Source organism: Pseudoliparis swirei, chromosome 12 (genome assembly GCF_029220125.1).
Source record: "Pseudoliparis swirei isolate HS2019 ecotype Mariana Trench chromosome 12, NWPU_hadal_v1, whole genome shotgun sequence".
Taxonomy (NCBI): Eukaryota; Metazoa; Chordata; class Actinopteri; order Perciformes; family Liparidae; genus Pseudoliparis; species Pseudoliparis swirei.
In genome coordinates this window covers 17,320,407-17,335,989 of record NC_079399.1, presented here as the reverse complement: position 1 = coordinate 17,335,989, position 15,583 = coordinate 17,320,407, and the positions used below count along the sequence as shown (strand labels likewise).

The window sequence follows — 15,583 nt, the reverse complement described above, 5'->3', positions numbered from 1 at the left end:
GACTGATGGAATACAGCTGTCCTCACAGAAGCTGATGTAGGAAGATACAGCCTCTGTGTACTCATCCAGACTGTTGGTAGCAGTCCTGAAGACATCCCAGTCAGTACAGTCCAAGCACGCCCGTAGATCCTCCAGAGCCTCACTGGTCCACTTCTTGAACTTCCTCACCACAGGTTTGCAGAGCTTTAGTCTCTGCCTGTATGAGGGAATCAGATGAACCATGACGTGGTCAGAGTTTCCCAGTGCAGCTCGAGGGACAGCGTGATAGGCCCTGCTGATTGTTGTGTAGCAGTGGTCCAGAATGCTCTTCTCTCTAGTAGGGCATTTAATTAACTGTCTATATTTAGGAAGTTCGTGGCTGAGGTTTCCTTTGTTAAATCCGAGTACAATAACTAAAGAGTCCGGTAGGTCCGCCCACACACCGTATCTGTTCGGCGAGGGTCCGCTGTGCCTCTTGCACGCTTTCCTGCAGCGGCATGTAAACTCCGCCAGGATGAATGAAGCGAACTCACGTGGGAGTAGAAGGGTTTGCAGTGAATGATAAAAGATTCCAGGTCCGGCGAACAGTGCTGTAGAATCACCGTTACGTCGTTGCACCAGCCGCTGTTGAGGTAGAAGCAGATTCCTCCACCCTTTGTTTTTCCGGAGAGCTCCGTGTCCCGGTCCGCTCGGAACAGCTGGAAGCCAGCCAGCTGGAGCGCAGAATCTGGGATCGATCCACTTAGCCATGATTCCGTAAAACACAGGACGGAGGATGAGGAGAAGTCTCTGTCTCTCCCCACCAGCAGCTGGAGTTCGTCCAGTTTGTTGCACAGTGAGCGGACATTGGAGAAATATGCCCGGCAGCGCTGTACGAGATCCCCGTTTCCGTAGCCGCACAAGCGCCCCTGAACGTTTCCCTCTCCGACGGCGTCTCACCGCGTGAGCGAAGGTGAGCACACCTTTCACAAAAATGTCCAGTAACTCCACAGAAGTTAAAAACGTTGGAAATAAATCCGCTGGAGTTGTTCCCCTGATGTTCATGAGCTCTTCTCTGGTGAAAGAGCTCCGGGAATCACAGCAGAAAACAGTATTTAAGACGAAAACAACAAAAAACATCACGCACCGAGGCGGCCGTCCGCGGCGCCATCAAGCATCTCATACTAGATGGATTTTAAACTTTCACTGTCTGTTTTAGTTTGATGTGTTTTCTGATCTTTTTGGAGTTTTCAATGAGTGTGGGAGCCTAGTGCTGTGAGATCATCGCCGAGTGGAGAGCTGCGTCAGGATGTTGCGAAAAAGATTTATATATATATATACACTATAGCTGCAATTTAACTCTTTAGGTATCGTAAAGTAGTAGGGATCTTGTTGTCGTACATTTGTGACACTGGAATCCAACAGTTTCCCAGATTTTTCTAGAGAAGCCTTAACGAGGGAGCAAGTCCACCTTTCCGCTAAGTTGTTTCCATTGTAATGCTGACTACCATTTTGAAGCAAATTGGAGAACTTTCTGAACTGTGATTAGTCTCATATATAAACCCAAAAAACATTTAGGACATATAAATGTTCACAAAAGCCTTGAGAATCTTCTAATGTGGACATTTAGTGACCGGAGTTATGGTTTTCTGTCATTTTCAGAAGTTTACAGGTTGCTTTCATCAGATCCAGAGCTCAGTGCATGGCTGTGTGCGCATGTTAACAAGCAAGTGTGAATGGCTACATGTGCGCGTATGTGTCTTTGAATAGAGTTGCTCAGGTCACATTTACTCAAACGTATCGGCTCGTTCGGAAGAGTCATTCCTCTCTATTGATACTATTTTGCTGCTCTTTTTTTTTACCGAGTTTAACAAATGATTTTGGCAAAAAGCCACTCCCAGTGATTAGATCTCATCTACCCTTCACCCTGGTTTCTCCCTCTTAATTTTTTTGTCCCAATTTATGTTGTCTCGTTCTGACTTCCCCCCCCCCTTTCTTGAGTATTGATTCATATTTTAAATGGAGTTTTGTTTTTCTTTTCCAATTATATGTTTCCACTGAAAGGATTGTCAGCAGATCAGGTCAATGTTGTTGTGCTTCAATGCTTTCAGCAGGAACTTTCCTTTTCTAGTTATTGCGCTTTCATTATCATATGCTCTCTCCTCGCAGCTGTTGGTGGTGTGCCTGTTCATCCACCCCAGGAGGCTACAGGTGTGTGTTTGTTATACTGATGTGCACTTATTTATTTTGTTGTACACTAATAGACAAATATTTGACTTTCCTTTTCCTTCAATAGATAATGTAACTTCTCTGCTTAATGTGACGACGCTGGTCGAGTCTTGTATGTTTTACTCCTAATATAACCTACATGCCAAAATTAATTAAATTATTTAAATGACCAGAATTATATATATATATTTTTTTCATTCAGTTGACATGGTCTCTGTAAATCACACCCAGAATGGGACTGGTCCTGAGGCAGGTCGGTGCCATTTATATACATTTTCTTGAAGTTATTTTTATTATAAAGGATGTGATTTAAAATTCTCCGATTTGTGCAGGTACGGTGACTTCAATGCTTGAGCAGCAGCAGACCAGTGCAGAAGGTAGACTTGATATGTTAAATATATGTAATTGTAGAAACGACGACACATTTACTTCTAGAAACGACTGTTTTCAACAGTGACTTTTTTCATTGTGTCGTAGAACTTGAAGACAATCAAAATGTCGAAGAGGGAGATATTGTGATTCGGGTAAGATGGAGAATAGTGATATCTCAATGAGGTGAAATGCACTTGATATAAACATCTACTCTAAATATTCTTAACGCACTAGAACCCGAGTTGCGTGAAACTAGTAGTGATGTCCGTCTTTAGTTGCAGGTGGACAGGAACGCTGTGCAGAGCCTGTGGGTGGGCGGCATCATGCCGTACTACATCAGTGATGCGCTGGGTGGGTTGTTGTCTGACCAATAAGAGCGAGTGCAGAATCGGATCCGACAACCTTTTTTATTCCTTCACTCGACAGCTAACCGAAAGGATAACATCCTCGCTGCCTTCAAGATGATATCGGATGTCTCCTGCATTCGCTTCGTACCGCACACCACGGAGTTCAACTTCATCAACTTCATAGACAGCACAGGGTGAGTTCATCCATATCTCAAAGCATATTTTGTCTCTAGTATTAAGCAAAGCCGATATTTAATAAATATACATGATGTTTTTGTTCATTATCAATAGCATCTTAAAACTAACAATAAATTGTACAGAAAGTAGGTCAACATGGATTGTTGTGATCACATCTCTTGGACCATGTTTAAAGCCTGAGATTTGTTTCTTTCCCACAAAGAGTCTGGTTGAATTGTCCCGGAACAAAAGCAGTTGCTCTGTAATGTTTATATTTAGACTTCAGTAGTGAATGCTAGTATAGTTTCTCTAACTCCTGTTATGTGTTTAATGAGGACACTATTGATGGGAAGATGCTGCTGAACGTTGTCAGTTAAACTCTCCTCCCTTATGTTGAGGTGGACATTAGCAGGTAGATCACATCCTACAAACATTGAGGCGTATGGCTTGTTGAAGTTTTAATGTGGTGCTCGACTGAAGAAGCTTAAACCAAAACTGGGCTTCTTTTTGGTGGTACTGTAACTCGTCTCTTGCCCCGCCGGCTTCTGTCTCTCTCCAGCTGCGCCTCCTTCGTCGGTTGTCAAGGAGGAGACCAGCCGCTGTATTACGCCAGCAAGTGTAGAGTGGGGAACCTCTGCCATGAGCTCATTCACGCTCTGGGTCTGCACCACGAACACACCCGCGAGGACCGGGACGAGCACATCACGGTGCAGTGGGAGAACATCGTGCCAGGTGGGACGCGTCCTCTAATGCAATGCCCTCTTTGAGACTCACTAGCTGACCCAGATGTCTGGCTGTGCTTCTGCAAACTCATTTATCCTGTTTATTTTTATTTGGTTAAAGGCTTCACAAGCAGTTTTTTAGTTTGACTATTGATGTGACTTAACAAGACTAAATTAATTGGTCATTTCTGCTTTAAAGGGAAACAATCAAACTTCAAGGTGCAACAGGGAAACACTCAGAACCTGCCGTATGACATCAACTCCATAATGCACTATGGGCCGTAAGTCATTGCCTCATTTAGTTTGACCGTTCTAATGATGCATGTCATCTACATACAATAATCATGTTTTTGGCTTGTATTCTTTTTGGATAATTATTATTGATCAAGTTGCTTTGGCTATGTTTAACAGCAAGTTGGTTTTATTGCAGGTATTTCTTCAGTCAAGATGGGAGTCAGACTGTGGTGCCCAAGCAGAGTGGGGCGGACATGGGTCAGCGAACACACCTCAGCGATCTGGACATCAAGAGACTGAACAAACTCTACCACTGTTGACTTCTTCACTCCACTGTCGTCTCATAGCTCTGTTCAGTGTCGGTCATGGCAGACGGGAGTGTCCCAACAATACAGACTCTCTTCTGCTTGGACTTTTTTTACTTGTGCTGTTTATACTCCCGTTGTAATTTGTTATTTCTTCCAGGTAATTGGAAACCGCAGTGATCTTCATTTGCTGACCTGCATTTATGTGAGATTTAATAAAATCCTGCCTTGTTGTTTCTAACTGCATCACACTAGACCCGATGGTTCTGGACGCTCCATTACATCACTAAATGGTCTCGGGCCTAAATTAATTTGTTTTTACGTTAAGCATCTGGGGCCATAATATTCCTACATGCACTAGTTGTTCTGTGATGTTTAGGCTGTATTGTAAACATGTATGTACGTTGTTTAGTGTAAAGCTACTTTTTTCTGAAATGTACCACACAAATGGTGAACAAGCAACATTCCTCAGTATTCAGTTTATTTGTATAGCCCAATTTCACAAAATACAAATTTGTCTCAGTGCTTTACAATCTGTACACAGACATCCCTGCCCCAAAACCTCGCATCAGGAAAAACTCCCAAATAACCCTTCAGGGGGAAAAAAAGGGAAGAAACCTTCAGGAGAGCAAAAGAGGAGGAACCCTTTCCAGGATGGACAGAACAATAGATGTCATGTGTACAGAAGGACAGATTTAGAGTTAAAATACATTCAATGAATATGACAGTGTAGGCATATTCCACGATCCATCAGGCAAACGGCGGTAGAGAGGAGTGGGCGGAGTCTCAACAGGACAGTGGCGTAGTCGGTAGCAGGAATTCCACGACCCAGACCTCGATGATCCATCAGGCAGATAGGATCCATGCCGTCTCGTAGGGTCCGATGAGACGTGAAGTCAAAAGGACTCCGGGGAGAAAGCAGAGTATTGAGTGTTTAGCTGCACAATAACAAGTTTACAACGATAACACACCAACCGTTGTCCCACTTGTACTGAAACCTGTCAGACGGCCGACAGGAGGAGCTAGTAATACACCCGAGTGATCCAAATGGAGAAGATCTACATTCACATCTTTGATCAGGTCAATGCAGCACCGAAATACAACCATGGGAAAACAAAAAACGTACGTGTGAGAAAGGAACAAAGGCGACCACACAGCTCACCACTTTGCCATCTTCCAGAATTAGTTTGTCGCCATTGAAGAATGTGACTTTTGGTCTTCTGCTCTGCAGAAGTTACTTTGCGTTTCCCGTCAAAGTCACCGGGCCACACCCGTTGGAGAGGAGCGGCTCCATCGTGTGATGTCCTCTGTCCTATCTGCTCTCCCCTCAACTGACTCCTTGCCACTCATGCAGCCTAACTCTGCCACAGACACTCCTCTCTTCCCTGTCTTCATCTCTTCATTCTCTTTGTCCTTTTAAGACACGACCGGTTCGGAAATCCTCTCCGGCTTCGTGGTTGTCTGACTCGGTGCGCGCCGAGAGAGCCACCTTGAAATGGCGAAAATTGAATCAAGCGGTAGACCTGCTCTTCTATCAATCTCTTCTCGCCTCATTCTCTGCCTCTATCTCTGCAGCCAAAAGCTTTCTACATTAGAAAAATGCAGTCTTCTTAGCCCCAAAAAACTCTTCATCTTTTCCCCCTCCTCCTTCCACCCTTTTGCCGAGCCACTTTGTCGACTACTTTACAAACAAGATAGACGACATACGCTCCTCCTTTACTAATCCATCTTCTATCACTCCGCCAACACCAGCTTCTTCTTCATCACCCTCTTTCCTCTTTCACCTCCTTGTCTCCCAATCAAGTTATTAGCTTGGTGACCTCCGCTCGGCCGACCACCTGCGCCCTTGACCCCGTCCCGTCTCACATTCTCCAGGCTATTGCTCCTGACCTTCTGACCTTTCTCACCCATCTTATTAACAGCTCCCTCTCAACTAGCTGTTTCCCTAACTCTCTGAAGGAGGCGAGAGTCAACCCTCTCCTGAAGAAACCCACGCTCGACCCGTCTGAAGTCAACAACTACAGACCGGTCTCTCTTCTTCCTTTTCTCTCCAAAACTCTGGAGCGAGCTCTCTTTAACCAAGTGTCCTCCTACCTCCAGAGCAACAACCTTCTTGACCCTCACCAGTCTGGATTCAAGGCCGGTCATTCAACAGGGACTGCCCTCCTAGCTGCCTCTGAACAGCTTCACACTGCTAGAGTATCCTCTCTCTCCTCTGTCCTTATCCTTCTAGACCTTTCTGCAGCATTTGACACCGTGAACCACCAGATCCTTATCTCTTCTCTTCAGGACCTGGGTATCTCAGGCACTGCACTCGCCCTTTTCTCATCCTACCTCAACGGCCGCACTTACCGGGTAACTTGGAGAGGATCTGTGTCTGATCCTTGTCCTCTCACTACTGGGGTTCCTCAAGGCTCCAGCCTGGGTTCCCTCCTCTTCTCTCTGTACACTAATTCTCTCGGCTCTGTCATTCGTTCGCATGGCTTCTCCCACCATAGCTATGCCGATGATACCCAACTGATCTTCTCATTTCCACCGTCCGAAACACAGGTGGCGGTGCGAATCTCTGCCTGTCTGACCGACATCTCTCAATGGATGTCTGCGCACCACCTGAAAATCAACCCTGACAAGACCGAGCTACTATTCCTTCCAGGGAAAGGCTCCCCCACCCACGACCTGACTACCACCTTCACCAGCTCTGTGTTGGCCCCGACCCTGACTGCCAGGAACCTCGGGGTGACACTCGACAGTCAACTCTCCCTGACGGCCAATATCACTGCGACGACGCGTTCCTGTAGGTACATGCTGCACAACATCAGGAGAATACGGCCTCTTCTTACTCAGAAGGCGACACAGGTTCTGGTCCAGGCTCTGGTCATTTCACGCCTCGACTACTGCAACTCCCTCCTGGCTGGTCTACCTGCTAAGGCCATCCGACCTCTGCAGCTCATCCAGAATGCAGCAGCTTGACTGATCTTCAGACTCCCGACATTCACCCACACCACTCTGCTCCTCCGCTCTCTTCACTGGTTACCGGTGGCCGCCCGCATCCGCTTCAAAACATTGGTTCTGGCGTACCGTGCTCTGAACGGATCGGGCCCCGTCTCCATCCGGGATATGGTCACACCGTACACCCCGGCACGTTGGCTCCGCTCGGCAACAGCCAACCGACTTGTGACTTCTGCACTTCGAGCTAATCACTCGAAATCCAGACTGTTTGCTGTCCTGGCTCCTCAGTGGTGGAACGAGCTCCCCACTGACATCAGGACAGCAGAAAGTCTCTACAGCTTCCGCCGGAAACTAAAAACACATCTTTTCCGACTATATCTGGATTAAAACACAGATTAGCACTTCAGTGGCACTTAAAATAGCTCTTATTATGGTACTTTTGTAGTTCGACTATGTTGAGGAAATATTACTTTCTGTATTCTTGTTGTTAATTTGTACTCTAGGTTAAATGCACTTATTGTAAGTCACTTTGGATAAAAGCGTCTGCTAAATGACATGTAATGTAATCAGGACAACAGAAAGAAAGAGTATAACGACAAACACCTGTCTCATAATCAGTGTGAAGTGATCACACCTGCTCAGCAAGCCCGCTGGATCACGTCTCCTCCAGATAAAGGTTCGGCCGAGGCGTTTTGTGAGCACTGCTCCTGTCTTTGTTGAGGTCCTGCTTCACTATGTGGTTTCTGGTTTTCATCTGCATGGTCACTGGTAAGAAACTGAAGCCTTCAAACTCTGTATTGTGATGATCTGATAATCATTATCATATGCTCTCTCCTTGTAGCTGTTGGTGGTGTGCCTGTTCATCCAACCCAGGAGGCCACAGGTGTGTGTTCGCTAGACTGATGTGCACTTTATTCATTTATTTAGTACACTTAATATACAAATGTTTGACTTTCTTTCAACAGATAATGTAACTTCTCTGCTTAATGTGACGATGCCAGCCAAGTCTTGTATGTTTTACTCCTAATATAACCTACATGCCAAAATTAATTACAAAATTATATAAATGACCAGAATTATATATATATTTTTTCTTTCATTCAGTTGACATGGTCTCTGTAAATCACACCCAGAATGGGACTGGTCCTGAGGCAGGTCGGTGCCATTTATATACATTTTCTTGAAGTTATTTTTATTATAAAGGATGTGATTTAAAATTCTCCGATGTGTGCAGGTACGGTGACTTCAATGCTTGAGCAGCAGCAGACCAGTGCAGAAGGTAGACTTGATATGTTAAATATATGTCATTGTAGAAACGACGACACATTTACTTCTAGAAACGACTGTTTTCAACAGTGACTTTTTTCGTTGTCGTAGAACTTGAAGACAATCAAAATGTCGAAGAGGGAGATATTGTGATTCGGGTAAGATGGGGAATAGTGATATCTCAATGAGGTGAAATGCACTTGATATTAACATCTTCTCTAAATATTCTTATTAACGCACTAGAGCCCGAGTTGTGTGAAACTAGTAGTGATGTCTGTCTTTAGTTGCAGGTGGACAGGAACGCTGTGCAGAGCCTGTGGGTGGGCGGCATCATGCCGTACTACATCAGTGATGCGCTGGGTGGGTTGTTGTCTGACCAATAAGAGCGAGTGCAGAATCGGATCCGACAACCTTTTTTATTCCTTCACTCGACAGCTAACCGAAAGGATAACATCCTCGCTGCCTTCAAGATGATATCGGATGTCTCCTGCATTCGCTTCGTACCGCACACCACGGAGTTCAACTTCATCAACTTCATAGACAGCACAGGGTGAGTTCATCCATATCTCAAAGCATATTTTGTCTCTAGTATTAAGCAAAGCCGATATTTAATAAATATACATGATGTTTTTGTTCATTATCAATAGCATCTTAAAACTAACAATAATTTGTACAGAAAATAGGTCAACATGGATTGTTGTGATCACATCTCTTGGACCATGTTTAAAGCCTGAGATTTGTTTCTTTCCCACAGTCTGATTGAATTGTCCCAGTGCAAAAGCAGTTGCTCTGTAATGTTTATATTTAGACTTCAGTAGTGAATGCTAGTATAGTTTCTCTAACTCCTGTTATGTGTTTAATGAGGACACTATTGATGGGAAGATGCTGCTGAACGTTGTCAGTTAAACTCTCCTCCCTTATGTTGAGGTGGACATTAGCAGGTAGATCACATCCTACAAACATTGAGGCGTATGGCTTGGTGAAGTTTTAATGTGGTGCTCGACTGAAGAAGCTTAAACCAAAACTGGGCTTCTTTTTGGTGGTACTGTAACTCGTCTCTCGCCCCGCCGGCTTCTGTCTCTCTCCAGCTGCGCCTCCTTCGTCGGTTGTCAAGGAGGAGACCAGCCGCTGTATTATGCCAGCAAGTGTAGAGTGGGGAACCTCTGCCATGAGCTCATTCACGCTCTGGGTCTGCACCACGAACACACCCGCGAGGACCGGGACGAGCACATCACGGTGCAGTGGGAGAACATCGTGCCAGGTGGGACGCATCCTCTAATGCAATGCCCTCTTTGAGACTCACTAGCTGACCCAGATGTCTGGCTGTGCTTCTGCAATCTCATGTATCCTGTTTATTTTTATTTGGTTAAAGGCTTCACAAGCAGTTTTTTAATTAGACTATTGACGTGACTGAACAAGACTAAATGAATTGGTCATTTCTGCTTTAAAGGGAAACGATCAAACTTCAAGGTGCAACAGGGAAACACTCAGAACCTGCCGTATGACATCAACTCCATAATGCACTATGGGCCGTAAGTCATTGCCTCATTTAGTTTGACCGTTCTAATGATGCATCTCATCTACATACAATAATCATGTTTTTGGCTTGTTTTCTTTTTGGATAATTATTATAGATCAAGTTGCTTTGGCTATGTTTAACAGCAAGTTGTTTTTATTGCAGGTATTTCTTCAGTCAAGATGGGAGTCAGACTGTGGTGCCCAAGCAGAGTGGGGCGGACATGGGTCAGCGAACACACCTCAGCGATCTGGACATCAAGAGACTGAACAAACTCTATCACTGTAAACTTCTTCACTCCACAGTCGTCTCATAACTCTGTTCAGTGTCGGTCATGGCAGACGGGAGTGTCCCAACAATACAGACTCTCTTCCTCTTGGACTTTTTTTACTTGTGCTGTTCATGCTCCCGTTGTAAGAAGTCGTTATTTCTTCCAGGTAATTGGAAACCGCAGTGATCTTCATTTGCTGACCTGCATTTATGTGAGATTTAATAAAATACATAAAATCCTGCCTTGTTGTTTCTAACTGCATCACACTAGACCCGTTGGTTCTGGACACTCCTTTACATCACTAAATGGTCTCGGGCCTAAATTAATTTGTTTTTACGTTACAAAGCATCTGGGGCCATAATATTCCTACATGCACTAGTTCTGTGATGTTTAGGCTGTATTGTAAACATGTATGTACGTTGTTTAGTGTAAAGCTACTTTTTCCTGAAATGTACCACACAAATGGTATACAAGCAACATTCCTCAGTATTCAGTTTATTTGTATAGCCCAATTTCACAAAATACAAATTTGTCTCAGTGCGTTACAATCTGTACACATAGACATCCCTGCCCCAAAACCTCGCATCGGATCAGGAAAAACTCCGAAATAACCCTTCAAGGGGAAAAAAAGGAAAGAAACCATCAGGGGAGCAACAGAGGAGGATCCCTCTCCAGGATGGACAGGTGCAATAGATGTCATGTGACCAGAAGGACAGATTTAGAGTTAAAATACATTCAATGAATATGACACTGTATGAATAGTTAATAGTAGGCATATTCCACGATGGAGACCTCCACAATCCATCAGGCAGATGGCGGTAGAGAGGAGTGGGCGGAGTCTCAACAGGACAGTGGCGTAGTCGGTAGCAGGAATTCCACGACCCAGACCTCGATGCTCCATCAGGCAGATAGGATCTATGCCGTCTCGTAGGGTCCGATGACCCCATGAGACGTGAGGTCAAAAGGACTCCGGGGAGAAAGCAGAGTATTGAGTGTTTAGCTGCACAATAACCGTTGTCCCACTTGTACTGAAACCTATCAGACGGCCGACAGGAGGAGCTAGTAGTACACCCGAGTGATCCAAATGGAGAAGATCTACATTCACATCTTTGATCGGGTCAATGCAGCACCGAAATACAACCATGGGAAAACAAAAAACGTACGTGTGAGAAAGGAACAAAGGCCGCCACACAGCTCACCACTTTGCCATCTTCCAGAATTAGTTTATCGCCATTGAAGAATGTGACGGTTTTGGTATTCTACTCTACAGAAGTTACTTTGCGTGTCCCGTCAAAGGTTGGGAAAAGATGACCAGGACGGCAAAGTAAAATTCAAAACAAAGTGGATTTAATTAAGTGTGGTAGAACAAAAAGTCCAAAGACACAAAACATTTAACGTGCAGCACGGGCCTGGATGAAGTCAGCTCAAAGCATCGTTCAATAACAGACTGGAGTTCTCCAGGAGAACATGGCTCTTTATATCTTTCAGAGCCAGCGTGATTAGATAATATAGATGGAGACGTCACTCGGTTTAATCTTTGTCCGTCTCATCGTTGGAGCTCAGGGTGGTCCCACCCTCTGGGCTCACGACAGCAGCAGTGATTGGTTAAAACAGATGGAGGTGTTCCTGGTTTAGACTTTGAACACCTTCTGATGGAGCTCAGGGTGGTCCCACCCTCACTACGTGTAAAGAAAAGTAGCCTCCTCTCTTTAAAGTGGTCAAACTTCTCAATAACTATCTGGTTAAAGTCAATCATGTCTGTAACCAGCCTGTTTCCATTATTCTTGAGGGAATGTGTCTGTTTTTCAGAACTTCTTTGTTGTGTTTTCGATGCCAGTTCGGTCTCCTTCTGCTGCTCTGCTCTGCAAACAGGGTTAGCTTCAGGCTGTTAGCGAGTTAGCTCCATGCTCTTAGCTAGATAACTGCGGCAAGATTCGTGCTTTACACTTGTCTGCAGCTCTTTAGATCCCTCACCCCGTTGTAGTCCAGAGAGTTTCAGTCCCAGGACTTTGGAACAACAGACAGGGGAAACTAAACAGCGCATTACTCACTGAGCTCCAGCTGACAGCTCCGTTAGCAACCTGCCCCCGTAGCTCTGTGGAGCTCTCTGGCTGAGGGAACGATACGTCTTTGATCTGCCGAATAGTCCAGTCACGTGAAATAATAAAACGATGTCATTGGCCAGAGCGCACATTTTTGTGCCCCAAGATTCACGTTTCATCCGCCAATGAGAAGTCGTCCTTGCCGAAACGACTGTGAAATGTTTACTCGCTGCCGCACACACACGTTTGGCCGGTGCCCCGAAAATGGGGAGGGGCTTCTCTCCGTGAGGATGAGTGGCGATATATTATATTTTTTCACATTAACTTAAGTGGTTGTTGACAGGCTGACGGTCTCCCACACACATTTAGCGTGTCAACACGGTATATTTACTATTTAAATGATTTGGCATATAATGTTTTTTGACAGGATGTATTATTTTTTATTTTTTCATCTCAAAATTTTAAGAGGGGCGGCGCCCTAGCGCCCTCTATGGACGCACCGCCACTGCCCATGACCCTGTCACCCCCCCTCCCATAGCACATTCCTCCCCCGCCCCCTCTCACCCAGTCCCCCCAGAGCTCCATAGAGACTGTGTCAGTCCCACGGCCACTTGAACTTAAATTAATTATATCAAAAATAAGCAGAAGAGGAGTCATCCAAAATAACCTCATAAAAGTTAACACCACTAATTCAGCAGTGCAACACAACAGGAGAATTAAATGTGGACTCCTAAATATTAGATCTCTGTCATCGAAAGCTGTATTAGTAAATGATTTAATATCAGATAATCACATTGATTTATCTTGTCTTACTGAAATCTGGCTGAGTCATGAAGAATATGTCAGCCTAAATCAATTGACTCCTCCAAGTCATATTAATACTCACCAGCCGCGGAGGTGGAGTAGCAGCCATCTTTGACTCAAGCCTATTAATAAATCCTAAACCTAAATTAAACTACAACTCATTTGAAAGCCTTGTTCTTAGTCTTTCACATCCAACCTGGAAAACATTACAGACAATTATATTTGTGATACTGTACCGGCCAGCAGGTCCATATTCAGAGTTTAAATCTGAATTCTCAGAGTTTATATCAAGTTTAGTTCTTAAAACTGATAAAGTTATTATTGTAGGAGATTTTAATATGCATGTGGATGTTGATAATGATTGCCTTAGTGCTGCATTCATCTCATTGTTGGACTCGATTAGCTTCTGTCAGAGTACAGAAACCCACTCACTGCTTTGGTCATACCCTTGATCTTGTTTTTACATATGGCATTTGAAGGTCTTCCCACAGAATATCCTGTTGTCAGACCACAACCTCATAACTTTTGAGTTTATACTACCGGAGTGTACACCATTAGTCAAAAGTTTCTACACCAGATGTCTAACTGACAGTGCTGTAGCTAAATTTAAAGAAGTGATTCCTTCTGCATTTGATTCAATACCACGTCTCAATATAACGGAGGACTCCTGGTCTAACTTGATTGATCATCTTGTTGATAGTGCCACAGGCTCACTGAGTGACACTGGACTCGATAGCCCCTCTGAAGAAGAAGACAGTGAGGCAGAGGAGGTTTGCTCCCTGGTATAACCCTCAGACCTGCAAACTAAAGCAAACATCATGAAAGCTTGAAAGTATATGGCATTCAACTAATCTGGAAGAATCCCGCTTCGTTTGGCGAGATAGTCTTAAAATATATAAGAAGGCCCTCCGTAATGCCAGAGCAGCCTATTACTCATCAGTTATAGAGAAAAATAAGAACAACCCCAGGTTTCTCTTCAGCACTGTAGCCAGGCTGACACAGAGTCACAGCTCTGTGGAGCCGAGTATTCCTATAGACCTCAGTGGTAATGACTTTATGAACTTCTTTAATGAAGAGATTCTAACTATGAGAGGCAAGATTAATAATCTCCTGCCCTTAACCAGTGCCGATCTGTCAAGTGTAGTGGCCTTGGAAACCGATGAATGCCTTGGTGTATATTTGGATGGCTTTTCTCCCATCAACCTTGACCAACTTTCTTCACCGGTTTCTACTTCTAAACCGTCTACCTGTCTCTTGGACTCCATCCCTACAAGACTGCTTAAAGACGTTCCGTCTTTAATTGGCAGCTCTCTATTAGATATTATTAATGTGTCTTTGCTAACAGGCCTTGTACCACATTCCTTCAAAGTAGCTGTCATTAAACCTCTCCTGAAGAAGCCCACTCTGGATCCAGAGGTGTTGGCTAACTACAGACCGATCTCTAACCTCCCCTTCCTCTCCAAGATCCTTGAGAAAGTGGTCGAAAATTAGTTATGATTTTCTACATCATAAATTTATTTGAGGAGTTTGTCAGGATTTAGAAAACACCACAGCACCAAGACAGCACTGGTGAAAATTACAAATGACATCAGATGGACTCATCTCTGTACTGGTCTTGTTAGACCTTAGTGCTGCGTTCGACACTACTGACCATGACATCCTATTACAGAGACTGGAGCAGTCGATTGGCATTTCAGGCACCGCACTAAGTTGGTTTAAATCCTATTTATCAGATGGATCCGTTTGTATTTGTAAACGATGAAGCCTCTATGAACAACGTTAGTCACGGAGTTCCACAAGGTTCTGTGCTTGGGCCAATTTTATTTACCTTATACATGCTTCCTTTGGGCAATATTATCAGGAAACACTCCATAAACTTTCATTTTTATGCAGATGATAATCAATTTATCTATTGATCAAACCAGCTCACTAAAATTCAAGCATGTCTTAGACATAAAAAACATGGATGACCTGCAACTTATTGATGTTAAACTTTGACAAAACTGAAGTAATTTTACTCGGCCCTGAGCACCTCAGAGATCAATTATCTGGTGATGTGGTTTCTGTAGATGGCATTGCCCTGGCATCCAACACCACTGTAAAGAAGCCTGGCGTTATCTTGGATCGGGACTTGTCCTTTATCTTAAAAAGTAGGATGGGAGCCAGAGCCTTCAGTTATCAAGCTCCTCTTTTTTGGAACCAGCTTCCACCTTCAGTCCGGGAGGCAGACAGTCACCTCATTTAAGAGTAGACTCAAGACTTTCCTTTGACAGAGCTTAGTTAGGGCCGAATCAGGTTTGCCCTGGTCCAGCCCCTTGATATGCTGCTATAGGCCAATAGGCTGCTGGGGGAACATTTTAGGATACACTGAGCACCTCACTCCTCTTATGG

General features: G+C 44.4%; 1 protein-coding gene across 1 annotated transcript in view; it reads left to right on the top strand.

The window, feature by feature from the left end:
* LOC130203038 (serine/arginine repetitive matrix protein 2-like) overlaps positions 1-15,583 on the top strand; it is a 132,298-nt gene that overhangs the window by 26,562 nt on the left and 90,153 nt on the right. The gene's annotated exons all lie outside the window — the stretch shown is intronic.